The sequence below is a fragment of the Canis lupus genome, chromosome 27 (assembly GCF_011100685.1).
Source record: "Canis lupus familiaris isolate Mischka breed German Shepherd chromosome 27, alternate assembly UU_Cfam_GSD_1.0, whole genome shotgun sequence".
In the NCBI taxonomy this organism is placed as follows: domain Eukaryota; kingdom Metazoa; phylum Chordata; class Mammalia; order Carnivora; family Canidae; genus Canis; species Canis lupus.
In genome coordinates, this window is record NC_049248.1 from 16,890,129 (window position 1) to 16,903,436 (window position 13,308).

The 13,308-nt window shown below is 36.5% G+C and overlaps 1 long non-coding RNA gene across 1 annotated transcript in view; it reads left to right on the plus strand.

The window, feature by feature from the left end:
* The window catches only part of LOC111092899, a 116,967-nt gene extending 108,226 nt beyond the window's left edge, over nt 1-8,741 (plus strand). The window contains exons 4-5 of the long non-coding RNA XR_005379642.1: nt 957-1,161; nt 6,122-8,741. This is a non-coding gene — a long non-coding RNA (uncharacterized LOC111092899). The remainder of the gene's footprint in view (nt 1-956; nt 1,162-6,121) is intronic.
* Nucleotides 8,742-13,308: the final 4,567 nt, after the last annotated feature.

Below are 13,308 nucleotides of genomic sequence, written 5' to 3' on the forward strand. Positions count from 1 at the left end.
AGAAGTTTGTGGTTTTTTATCATTTCTTTTTGTAAAACAGATTACTATGCATGTCTAAAATTAGATGGTAATTAGAGAATAGTAATATATAAACCAATAGTACATTTGTAGGAAAAGCATTAAATTTAATAACATCCACTGAAACTGAAGAAAAGCATCAGATCTAATTTCCTATGTTATCCAGACTAATTTAATCTTTGTCAGTGAGAAGAAAATCCCACTCATTCATTTATTCATTTTTTCCAGTAAATATTTCTACTATCAGATGGCCTGAGTTTATCCTTATATGACAAGTATATGGCTTTGAACAAGTACTTAATATCTCTGATCGTCTATTTTTTAATCAGTAAAAATGAAAACAAATGGACATAATAATAGTAATGATTTCATAGGATTGTTTTTAGGATAAAATGAGTTAATTCATGTCGAGCATTTAGCAGAGCTCCTGACACCCTGAAAACATTTAATTGTTCTTATGACATTTTAAAAAATTATATTTCCATGTACCCGAATCTATAAGAGACACTGGAGCTATAAAAGTAATAAAGACATAGTTTCTACCATTGTATAGATTTTTAGAAAGATTTTATTTTTTATTCATGAGAGACACAGAGAGAAAGAGGCAGAGACATAGGCAGAGAGAGAAGCAGGCTCCATGCAGGGAGCCTGACGTGGAACTCTATCCTTGGACTCCAAGATCATGCCCTGGGCCAACAGCAGACACTCAAACACTGAGCCCCCCAGGTGTCCTCGCCATTTAATAGATTAAGAGCTAGTGGTTAAGATAAGACAATAGCTAAATAAACTCATACACCTACAAAATTGTGATTTTGTTGGGTAATACAGAGATGCTAGCTGCTAGGAGAGCTATAAGTAGGAATCTGTCATAGTAAGAATGAATAGAGTTGTTTTTACTTTTGTTTTTGTTTTGTTTTGTTTTGTTTTTAATGACCAAGGGAAGAAAATGAACAGTGCATTTAACAGAAGAAGCATATTTAGTCTAAGAAGGCCTGAGGATAATTGTCATTACTACAAAAACAGCATCTACAAGTGCAGAAAATTCTTCATATTTCTGTTCATCGAGGGAGATGTTTGAACTACAGCTAATAAGGAAACAGGAAAACAATTCCTCTCTTCATGAAGAGATGATCAGCATACCAGGTACATGCAGTCACAGATACACAATACTTAAAAGTCCCAGAAACTGCAGCAGATGTGATCTTTCCCATAAATACCAAAGAAAAGTTCAGCCTTCCATGGAAGCCAAATTATCCAGTCTCAGGAAAAGCCTAAGCTGAGGGGATCCCTGGGTGGCTCAGCAGTTTAGCGACTGCCTTTCACCCAGGGCGTGATCCTCGAGTCCCAGGATCAAGTCCCACATTGGGCTCCCTGCATGGAGCCTGCTTCTCCCTCTGCCTGTGTCTCTGCCCCTCTCTCTCTCTCTCTCTCTCTCTCTCTCTCTCTCTTTCTCTTTGTGTGTGTCATGAATAAGTTAAAATAAAAGCTTTAAAGCCTAAGTTGAGCAGTGTCTAGTGGGCTTGGTGCATGAGAGTCTGAAACCGTCAGTGTCTACAGATATGTGACTGCCAGTCTTCTCCATGTCCTTTGGAAAGGCAAACATGGGAAGAGTCATTGGGCTCCCCATGTTCCTCCAAAACAGAAGCAGGACATAGCATCTCATCAATTTTACACACAATGTTGATGCCCCCAAATTAGGAAAAGGATAGGATAAGGCACTGAGCTGCTACCAGCTGGGAGGTTAAAAACAACACAGCATACAAGAAAGGGCCTCAGAGCCTTTCTGAACTGTTCCCTTAGCCAGTATTTTGCACTTTTTGAAAATAAATATTCCCTGCTGTACTTGCTAAATATACAGTTTTTGAGATACTTATCCTAAAGATTGTAATTCACTGGATTCATAGTGGGACCATTTTTTTTTAAAGATTTTTATTTATTTGAAAGAGAGGGAGAGACAGAGCTCACACACACACACACACACACACACACACACACACGAGTGGGGGAGGGGCAGAATAAGGGGGCAGGGGGAGAAACAGACTCCCCACTGAGCAGGGATCCTGATGATTTGAGGTTCTATCCCAGGACTCTGGGATTGTGACCAAAGCCAAAGGCAGATGCCAACTGGCTGAGCCACCCAGGTGCTCCATAGTGGGACCATTTTGAAAGTATCCCAGTTAAATCTTATTCAAAAAAGGTATTAGGGAAAACTGCAGTTAACCACACTGGTTATAGTTAGAGAAAAAAAAAAAAAAAAGCCTGGTATCTAAACTCAGGGAATATCACCTATATTTGTTTGATAATCACATGTGAAATGAAATCCATAAAATTCTTGTTCACAATGTGATTTGCATCTCTCAACAAATTGTCTTGTTTATTCACAAAGTTGCAAGTTCAAGAACTCCAGCATATTCTTTCTTTTTTTTAAGATTTTATTTATTTATTCATGAGAGAGACAGAGACACAGGTAGAGGGAGAAACAGGTTCCATGCAGGGAACCCGATGTGGGACTCAATCCTGGGACTCCAAGATCATGCCCTGGGCCGAAGGCAGACATCATTCAATCACTGACCCACCCAGGTGCCCCTCCAGCATATTCCTATAGAGATACTATAGGGAAGATGGGGCATTAAAATTGTGATAAATAGAATGAGCATTATTGTTTATAAATTTCTATTTAAAGTGGTTTTCCACCAATTATTTTAATAAATAAGGTTAGGGATGCCTGGATGGCTCAGTCAGTTAAGCATCTGCCTTTGGCTCAGGTCATGATCCTAGGGTTCTGGGATGGAGCCTCATGTCGGACTCCCTGCTCAACGGGCAGTCTGCTTCTTTCTCTCCCTCTGCCCATCCCTCTGTTTGTGCTCGCTTTCTCAAATAAATAAATAAAATCTTAAAAAAAATAAGGTTATACATTGAGCAGGTATAAGTATTTTTATTATACTATTTATACATGTATGTCACTCAACAAATAGATATTTATTCGTATTTTTTATATATGCTGTGTATTTTGCTCCCTTATAGCAATGTTTACTACAGTTGTTCCAGCCTAAAGCTTTGAGTTGTTTAGCATCTTGTATCTTTCCCTCCTTCACATCTATAACTGAGAATCCTAGAGACTGGTTAGTACTGCCAAGCATAAGTGAACTATATACACTTGTGACTCAGAAGTTAGGAAACTTTCATCCCTTAAATAGCTTTCTATGACTTTCAGTTCCTTAGTTCATAAATACTTTTTAAAATTACAAATCCTAAAAATCTATGGGAGAATATTTCTAGAATTTTACAAGAAATTTAGAATTATAGAAATTGTGACTATCAATATAATAATTTATGCTATTAAATTCTCCCCAAACACCTTAAAAACTCATGTCTGTTAGTTCAAAGGCAAACTTTACAATAATATAGGAGTAAAGTGTGTGTTTTCATTTCTCTCTTCCATTTAAGACTGTAAACTGAGTGCATACGTACAGTCCTGTGTCCAGAAGACCAAACCATACGCTATGATGTTTGTGTTATTAGGATGATTTAATTTTAAAATCATTGCTATTTATCTAAAATCTACATAGGAAAAGTAGATGTGGATGAAGCAAGAAAATAAAATCCACCTTTCTCACAATGTTTTAGCATTTTCATTTCCATATCTCTTCAAAGAGTTTGGCCTAATTTGGGTTAGGTTTCCATCTCAATAGGTCTGCCCACCTATGCTAATTCAACTTTGCCTTAAGAAGCATAGATATCAAAAGTATCTCCTGCTGCTTAAGTATATTGCACTCTTCATTAAGGATTGAGGGAATATGTGCAAGGTAATGAGAACCCATGTGAGTTTCCCAACCATCATGAAAATCACTTGTTTTTCCATGGCCGTTCCTTGTATGCCAATTTCAAAGCCCCTGCCAACATCACTTCACTGTCTTTCTGTCTCAGTTCTTTGAATGAAAACTCTTAATGTGATGGCAATGCATTTAGATGTGAAATAAGATGTGAAATAAATAATATTTTCATATTAATTAAATGTAATTCTAATAAACTTAGTTTAGAAAAATATTTGCCACTCATTGTGCGACCTATTTACTATGAAAACTACAGAATAAAAGCAACTATAACCTTCTTATTTTAAGTAGTTTTGTTCCATGGATTTATGCAAGTATGTAGGAACTTGAGAGTTATCTCAACTATCCTCATGTAACAAACATATTTTGAAATTTACAAGAATAAGTTAAATTACAGTTTTAGTCATGTTTGCTTTTTAGATGATCTAATATAAACCTAAATGAAATTAAAACCTATTTTACTTATACACACATCTCTAAAAAAAATAATAATTCTTACTTCTAATGTTCTTTATATCCCCTGTACCTGTTATACCTCTTAAGAGAAGGAAGAAATGGAAACATTCCAAGGATAGACAAGGAATATTTATCCTGTTATAGGACACTCTAGGGTCCATCATAACTCAATGAAATATCAGGTAGACAATGGGGCAGTGGCCAATATTTTACCTTTATACTCTCCTAAAGAATGAAGAGATGTAGGTCAATCTGACCTACGTGCATAAGCCCAGGGGAGTTGCATCAGATTTTCTGTGCTGCAAGGTATCTTATTTTTTTAAAAGGTTTTATTTATTTATTCATGAGAGACAACCATAGAGGCAGAGACATAAGCAGAGAGAGAAGCAGGTTTCCTGTGGGGACCCTGATGTGGGACTCGATCCCAGAACCCTGGGATCACACCCTGAGCCAAAGCAGATGCTCAACCACTGGGCTACCCAGGTGTCCTGCTGCAAGGTATCTTAGTTTTGGTATCCACAACTGGCCTATCCTCAGATCCACATGGAGATCTCATTAAAATAAGAATATGGAATTTCACTTTGGGCACTCTGAATCTTAATATTTTCACTGGGTCCCACAAAACTGTAGTTACCATAGAACACTATTGTCAGAAAAAGAAACTGAACAGAGGTTATTTAATGGTTTGGATGAGAAGTCATGTTTTAGTAATCCCGCCTATTGTTCTCATAATTACATTATGCTGATGAATTTATTCTATGAAACACATGAAACATGAAATGCTAAGAAAGCATCTCATCAAACCATAAACTCTTTATAATGTAGCCTTTGATAAATTGTGACACATTTAGCATTTCCATTGCACATATTGTGTCCATCTCCGTGTAGAAATTCGAAAAAAGTTTAGTCCTCTTGAAACACTACACCAGGGTGTGTGTGTATATTCCCATTATTCAGTCAGATTCATAGCAAAACGATTTCAACAAATTCTAAGCCATTTTGCTTTGAAGAAATAAAACATGTATCACATAAAAGTCCATTGTTTATTAATTATATTTTTATGTTGAAAAAGTCATCAGGTATTTAGGTATTTATTTAAACTCGGTTTAACTAAATTTATTGTACATGATTCTTATCACTCAGGATGTTTTAATAATTATATTGTGTAGATTTATTTAGAAAATACATGTATTGGGATCCCTGGGTGGCGCAGCGGTTTGGCGCCTGCCTTTGGCCCAGGGCACGATCCTGGAGACCCAGGATCGAATCCCACATCGGGCTCCCGGTTCATGGAGCCTGCTTCTCCCTCTGCCTGTGTCTCTGCCTCTCTCTCTCTCTCTCTCTCTCTCTCTCTGTGTGTGTGTGACTATCATAAATAAATAAAAAAAATAAAAAATAAAAAATAAATTAAAAAAAATTTAAAGAAAATGCATGTATTCACGTAGTAAAAAGGATTGCTGTATACGTGAAAAACTTTTGTCTTTTCAAATTCCATTTTGCATATATTTTTCATATTTCCCACTTCACTATAATAAACTTACTTAGCATTAGTATGCCATCTAGCTTTTTAATGTTGTGTAAAATACTTCAGGACCATTCTGAATATAATGGGAGTTGTGAGAGTCTCTGTGGTGACTCTAACAACACAGAACTTTTTGTAAAAAGAAAAAAAAAAAAAAGAATGAAAGGATGTGATTTGCTTGCCAATTTCCTCATTATGTGAGAACCAGGGTGCTAAATCCTAAGCTAAAGTTGGTCTGAATGAAAAATACTGACACACTTGCTTTTCTTCTTTCTTCTTCATTGTCTGGTAGCATCAAGACAGCGAGATTCCCTGATTTAAGATCTCAGTTGCATCCTTGCTCACAAAAGCAGAACATATCCAACCAAAAGTCATTTTGCATCTTTTTTTATACGTAATTCAAGTTTTCATTGTGTATTTTCTTCTAAAGAAGCAAAACAAAATAATCAAGCAAAAAAACAACAACAAAGAAACCTCTAAAAACTTCGTAACATACCAGTTATGAGCAGCCACGCTTTAACATTGCTGCTGCCACCTCGTGGCTTCCCTTTGGAAAGCTATCTACTGGTTTGAGCGGAATAAACTGCAGGAGGCTTTTCAAACCGCTAAGCAGTCAAGAAGATTCTCCTCCTGCGTTATTCCTCCTTTCACCAGAAACAAGTTTTAGCAAACAGAAGAAAAATAAATTCCATTCAAAAGAATTCTAAATCCTTCATCAACCAAGAACAGAGAAGCTGATACATTTTAAGGAATGCATTGGGGAACTACACTTACTACTATCTAAATTACATATACAAACTTCCCAAACCCTCCCTTTTTGTGATTTAAGATTTTCTATTGGTATTTCAGGTAGTAGATGTACTGGCTGCCACAGAGTAAAAGATTGGGAGGAAAAAAGAGATGGATGAAAAGGGAGATGAGAAGTCAGAGATAAGCTGTGACTAGCAATTAGTTTGTCTCCAATTCGTTGCTTACTAAGTCCTAAAAGTGATGATTATGGTTATTGTTTTTGTTGTGGGCTTTTCCCTCTGCTTTTCTGTTTATTTTTTCTGTATCGTACAGAAAAGAATTCAAGAGATGAATGCCAGTCATTCATCAAGTAGGGGAAATGAGCCAATATCCTTTCAAATGATTAGACAAAATAAGAACATCCCTTCTGTTCTTCTCAGGTAATTTGATGTGAGCATTACTCTATTAACTAATTTTCTGAAGGAATAAGTGACCACTAACTTAAAATAGGGTAGATGTTTGGACACAGAAGGGAAGAACAGAAGTGCTGTAGGCAATAGAAAAGCAAAGGACCTGGTGCATGTTATATACTAAGGCAAAATGATTGAAAAGTTTACCAGAATTGCTAAAAGCATTTTGGCCACTTTCAGCCTCATATTGCAAAATTTGAAAATAACTGTCAGCTATTCATGTTGCAAATATCCCAAAATATCACACTACACATGGAATTTGTATTGCAAATTTTGTCACGGACAATATGGTGTTAAAAGCCTATACTAGGAAGAGACAGACATCATACATTTAAAAAATTAATGCAAAGGTAGGATATAATAATAATAGAGTGGAAATTCAATCGGTGCTTGATGTTATACAATCAAGATACAATAGTGAGAATAGAAATCACTCCAAGTTTTTAAACAGAGGGAATTTCATGCCAGGGATTATAACACAAGTGATGAAATACATGGGAATCTCCAACCCCAAAATTAGCAACTACGAGAAGCTGCTACCACTCCTATTCTTGATCATCAAAGGAAAGAGTCAGTGTTACCCAAAGAAAGAAGCCAAAGCCACCCAAAAGAAGCTGATCCATGGCAGACCTGTGTATTCATTCAAACAGTGAGTTATGAGGAAGATGCAACTATTGCTAGAGAAGCAAAGAGAAAAACCCTACTGGCTCCTTTCCACTTGTCCCCCAGTCTTAAAATAGAACCTTTAACTGACTGAAAAAAAAAAGTTAAAACCTGGGTCACATGAGAACGTGGAACACAATCTGCAATGATCAGCACTTAATACAGGATGGAGCCAAGAAAGACAAAGGAATGAATTTGAGATCAAAACCAGTCAAGGACTGGCATAGGTAAGGTCAGTGAGAGGGTCAGATAGAAGAGCATAACCTGAGCCACGAAGAAAGAATAGAATGTGAAGAGGAGAAAGAAAGAAAAAAAGCCTATCATGGCAGCAAACCATGCGACGCAGGATAAGCAGAACAGACTAAATGGTACAATCAGGAAACAATGAGAAGAAGACTAAGCAATTGAAAAAGAGTGTGGCTCGGAGGGTCAGAAAGCCTTGACTGCTAGAAGGAGAAGTTTGAAATCAATCCATAGACCAGCATTTCCCAAAGACTGCTATATAGGATGCTAGTTCTAGAAGATGCTAACAGAGTTTACTTATGTAAATGGTGTCATTGTCACAAGAGTTTGGGAAATGTCAGAGCTTTCAGTCTTTTCTATTTGATTTTATATTTATTTATTTGTTTGTTTGTGATGCCTCTCAAGGGCCCTTGTTTTGCCACAAGACACTCTGAAAAAATTGCTAAAGAATTGGGAAATCCTGCCACTTAACACACTGAATGAGGAATTAGATGTTCATAAAGTAACTAATCCCTAAAGACTGAAGTAAGTAAAAAATACTATTATAGTAAGCTATAATTGATTCAGATTTCAACTAATTCAGAGTTTATGATCTATTAGCTGGAACTGTGCCATCAATTGAAAAGTGTTTGTTTAAAAGAATCAAGTGTTAATGGATTTTAACATAATAGATTTGATCTGGAAAAAGAAAGCTGATGATTATAAATAAGTCTCATTTATTCACTGAAGAACAAATGGCAAAGTCTCTTATTAAATAAGGGGTTTTAGTTGCCAAAATATTTGTAACAATATTTATTTAAAATTATTCCGAATGAGGGATGCCTGAGTGGCTCAGTGGTTGAGCATCTGCCTTTGGCTCAGGTCATGATCCTGGGGTCCTGGAATCGAGTCCTGCATCAGTCTCATCACAGGGAGCCTGCTTCTCCCCTGCCTATGTCTCTGCCTCTCTCTGTGTGTCTTTCATAAACAAATAAATAAATCTTTTTAAAAAGATTATTCTAAACAAAATTATTACTTAATCCAGAAATTGTTCTAATGATGGAGACCTCTGTTTAGAAGGTCAAAGTAGCTCTTGATAAAAACTTTTAAAACTACTGAGACAAACCCCATTGTCTACTGGTATCCAGTAATGGGTAGGAGATAGCTAATATCTCATTCCTTCCCTTCTTGGGCAGTTGCAAGGTGAGAGAAGCATGACTTTGTCTTCTGAGAAAACATTATTAATAGAGCACACTAGTGGAAAAACACCAGGAATTCTTACCTATAAAATGTTTGGGGAGGATATACCTGGTTGGTGGGTCTGAATTGCTTATTGTAGATAAACCTGGAGTTTATTGTTTATAGAGCATAGATGACTGGTGAATGGGGAGTAGTCACATGAGCTGTGTAATTAATAGAATACAAAACAAGAGTTTTCCAAAATATGGCTAACTTTTATGGTCAATACTCCTGCATATATTACTCATAAACCTCGTAGGTTAATCCTAAATCGAAATGTGAATCAATGTGGGAGAACGTAGCAATGAGGAGCTACATTTGACATTTTGAGTTCTTCCAGGGAAGGAATGTCCTGCTATTCACCTAGATCCTTTGAATCATTAGTAGATCTCATTGCTGGTTAAGAGCCATGGGCTTTCTTTAGTCTGATTTGACCATTTAGCCTTTTGTAACATAGATTGGCAGAGTTGGTGTGATGAACTTTTAGACCTATAAATTATAATGACTTATGTGCTTTTAAGAAAGAAATACAGGGGCACCTGGGTGGCTCAGCTGGTTAAATGTCTGCCTTCAGCTCAGGTCAAGATCTCACAGTCCTGGGATTGAACCCCGCATCGGGCTCCCTGCTCATCAGGGAGCCTGCTGCTCCCTCTCCCTTTTGCTCTATGCTCTCTCTCAAATAAATAAATAAAATCTTTTTTTTTTAAAAAAAAAGAAAAGAAATAAGAAAATGAATAAAAAATAGAGGGGTTGAAAAACACAGTATTTGTTGCTGGGATAGTTACTTGTGTATTCTTGATATAAAGTGGGAAAAACCTTTAGTCAAACTATAGGAGAAAGTCTTAACAATGAAATTTAGGGTAATAGGTTTTAGATCTGGGGAAATTGGCTAAGTGAATGGATAAAGAATGCAAGTAGAAAGAAAGTTAATAAAGACATACTATTCCCTGGCTGCTAATAGCAGTCCTGGTAAAATTCTAGATGTATATAAGAAGACACTAGAACAGAGGAAAGAGAAGTAAGACTTTTGTTTTTCTTGATTTAGTAAAGACATTGTAGTCAATAGCGATCAAGCTGACCTCAAATTCCAGAGGTTAGACTGTTAAGATTGGGGGGCTTTATGTAGAAATACGAGCGCAAGCCTGACGAATTCCTGCTGGCACGGATTCTCAGAATAAATGATCAGAGAGCAAATCACTAATTTTATATATAGCTGAATGAAAGGAGTTATTTGGTTTATGACTGATCCCCAAGTGGCTGAAAACCTTTGTGGAAAGACACTTTCAGATGACTTGATCGCTAAATTGTTGCAATGGATAAAGGTCAATTTCTGCAGCTTACACCAAGACAAGTAATTTCCCTCTACTCTCTTTGACCAACAAATGGAATACTATCTTCTGAACAATGAACAGAGGAAAGCATCCAGGTTTGACTGTGTGATGATTGGAAAGATACACATAATTTAATGCCAATTACACAGACTATGATAGTTGCAAAGCATGTAATTAACTATGCTCTTGGAGTGGGGGATAGAGAGGGGAGGGTAAGAATATATTCAGAAGACAAGAAGAGATCTGCTCAATCAGTGACCATGAATGGGGCTAAACAGTGGGGGGAAAAGATTCATGCTATCCAAAAAGAAGGTGGCACTCTGAGGGGAAAAGGAAAAAGGAAGGAGAGAGAGAGAGAGAGAGGAGAGAAAGAAAATGTGATTAAAGAAAATATTAGATATTTTGTGATTTTTATCCCTGTCAACGGAATGAATACTGTGTGTAAGGGAGGGGGTCTGCCTTTATCACACTCACATAGGATATTGACTGAGTCAACCCTTCTCTCTGAATTGGATCTGAAAAATAGATCCTTTGGAATTGCCCAAGCCCTTTTTGGGTTTAAATGTTAAGCAGTATAGAATTCTTGAATGTCATAAAAAGGAAGTCATTAGTCTGATAAAGGAAATGATAGTAGATGAAGTGGAATGAGTATTCCTAACTCCCTTATAATAGCCCTGTCTGGCCAGCACGTAAGGCAGACTGCTCATGGAGATCAAGAGTGCGTTGTCAGGGATTAAATAATGTGCTTCCCTTTATTTTTTTAGCCTATAACCAATATGGGAAATACTACACAAAAAGTAGAAGAACGCTTGTCCACAAGGGATTGGAACACAATACCAGATTTAGCTAAAGGCTTCTTTTCTATACTAATTTTGGAGTACAGCCTGACACAATCTGCATGATAAAGAATGACAGTCATTCCTTGGGTAACTAGCCAGTAGTATAATTGCTGAATTATATGATAATTCTATTTTTAATTTTTTGAGGAACCTTCATTCTGTTTTCCCCAATGGCTGCATCAGTTTGCATTCCCACCAATAGTGTATGAGGGTTCCTTTTTCTCCACATTCTCACCAACACTTGTTTCTTATGGTTTTGATTTTAGCCTTTCTGACAAGTGTGAGATGATACCTCATTGTGGTTTTGATTTGCGTTTCCCTGTCGATGAGTGATGCTGAGCATCCCTTCATGTGTCTGTTGGGTCTCTGGATGCCTTCTTTGGAGAAATGTCTGTTCATATCGTCTGCCCATTTTTTAATAGGATCATTTAGAGGTTCATGTTAGGGGGGTGTTGAGTTGTATAACTTCTTTAAATATTTTGGATACTCCCTCATATGTGGAATTTAAGAAACAAACACAGGGGGAAAGAAGAGACAAACTAAAAAACAGACTTTTAACTATAGAGAACAAACTGTTGGTTACTAGAGGGGAGGTAGGTGGGGAGAACATGATGAAATAGCTGGAGACTAAGAGTATACTTATGATGAGCACTGAATAATGTATGTATTGTTGAATCACTATATTGTACACCTGAAACTAGTAAAACGCTGTATATTAACTATATTGGAATTAAAATAAAATAATAAAATAATAAAATAAAGAATGGCAACCTCTATGCCTGTATAATTTTTTCATATGGGTATTTTGATTTATCAACATACTATAAGAATTTAATGTGACAAGCTTTGAACTTGATAAGCATTAAGAATAATTTACTGTACTACATTCATAATATCATAACTGCCCTTCAGAAGAAGCATTGCAAGAGAAGTTAAGGACTATTGTCTTAAATGATGTATATAGACTGACAAATTATTCCAGATCAAATTCAAGATCTGCTCCATTCTAAGAAATTTTAGCAAATTATGGGGGATCAAACAGCCCAAGACATTTCTCAAACCTTGAGAAATCAGTGATTATCTCTCATCCTGCTACTAAAGAATAAGCCCTAGTAGAATTATTTGTAGAAATCACATTACCCAACTAGGAATACTGCTGAATCCTATTGACTAAGAAGTCCATAGCTCTTGAAAGGTCCTGGATTGCACTTGGGTATGTTTAAAGGGGATATTTTCACTGAGAGAGAAAATAGATTCTCTACTTTGTGCACAGGGAAATGGTGAAAAATAATAAATATGCACTGTTCAGGTCAGAGAGGAAATACTAACTACTTTCAATACACTGTAGTCCATGAATTGGTGCTATCACCAAGCAAATACAGGGGCAATTTAGGGTAATTTGGTAAAATTGAACTACTCAATAGCATAAGAGCCACAAATGTGTCCCTCTGGCTCCACTTACCTGTGTCTGTCATGCTACCTCTCATGACCCATTCCAAATAGTTAAATTAGACCCTTTGGTAGGAGAGTTTCTCAACTGTTAACTGAGTAATACCTGTTAGAACATCCTGTTTAACTGCACACGATTGCTTTCTGCAGTATTCATCGGTAAAATTGAGTTCAGTATAGGGGATATGTAGACCATGCCATTAGCTCAGAGGATGGTGGCATGAAGGTCCACATGCTCAATCTTATAATAGATCTGTAAGTAGTATGGTCTGAAACAAAAGCTTGGATGAACTGATCATGCTTTTGACAGGTTGTGACATTTCTTAAGCAAAAAGTTAATAAACTTTTACTCGATGATATATTAAGAAAAAAACTACCTATTCTACAAACACAGTGGTGTAAAAAAAAAGTAAAATATATAAAGAATCAAAGGCCATTGTTACTTAAATGTGAGCCTGAATAGAACAGCATTATATAGAGATTGCAGGCCCAATGTGTGATCACACTCCCCATGCATTTTAAGGGCTGCAAACGAAT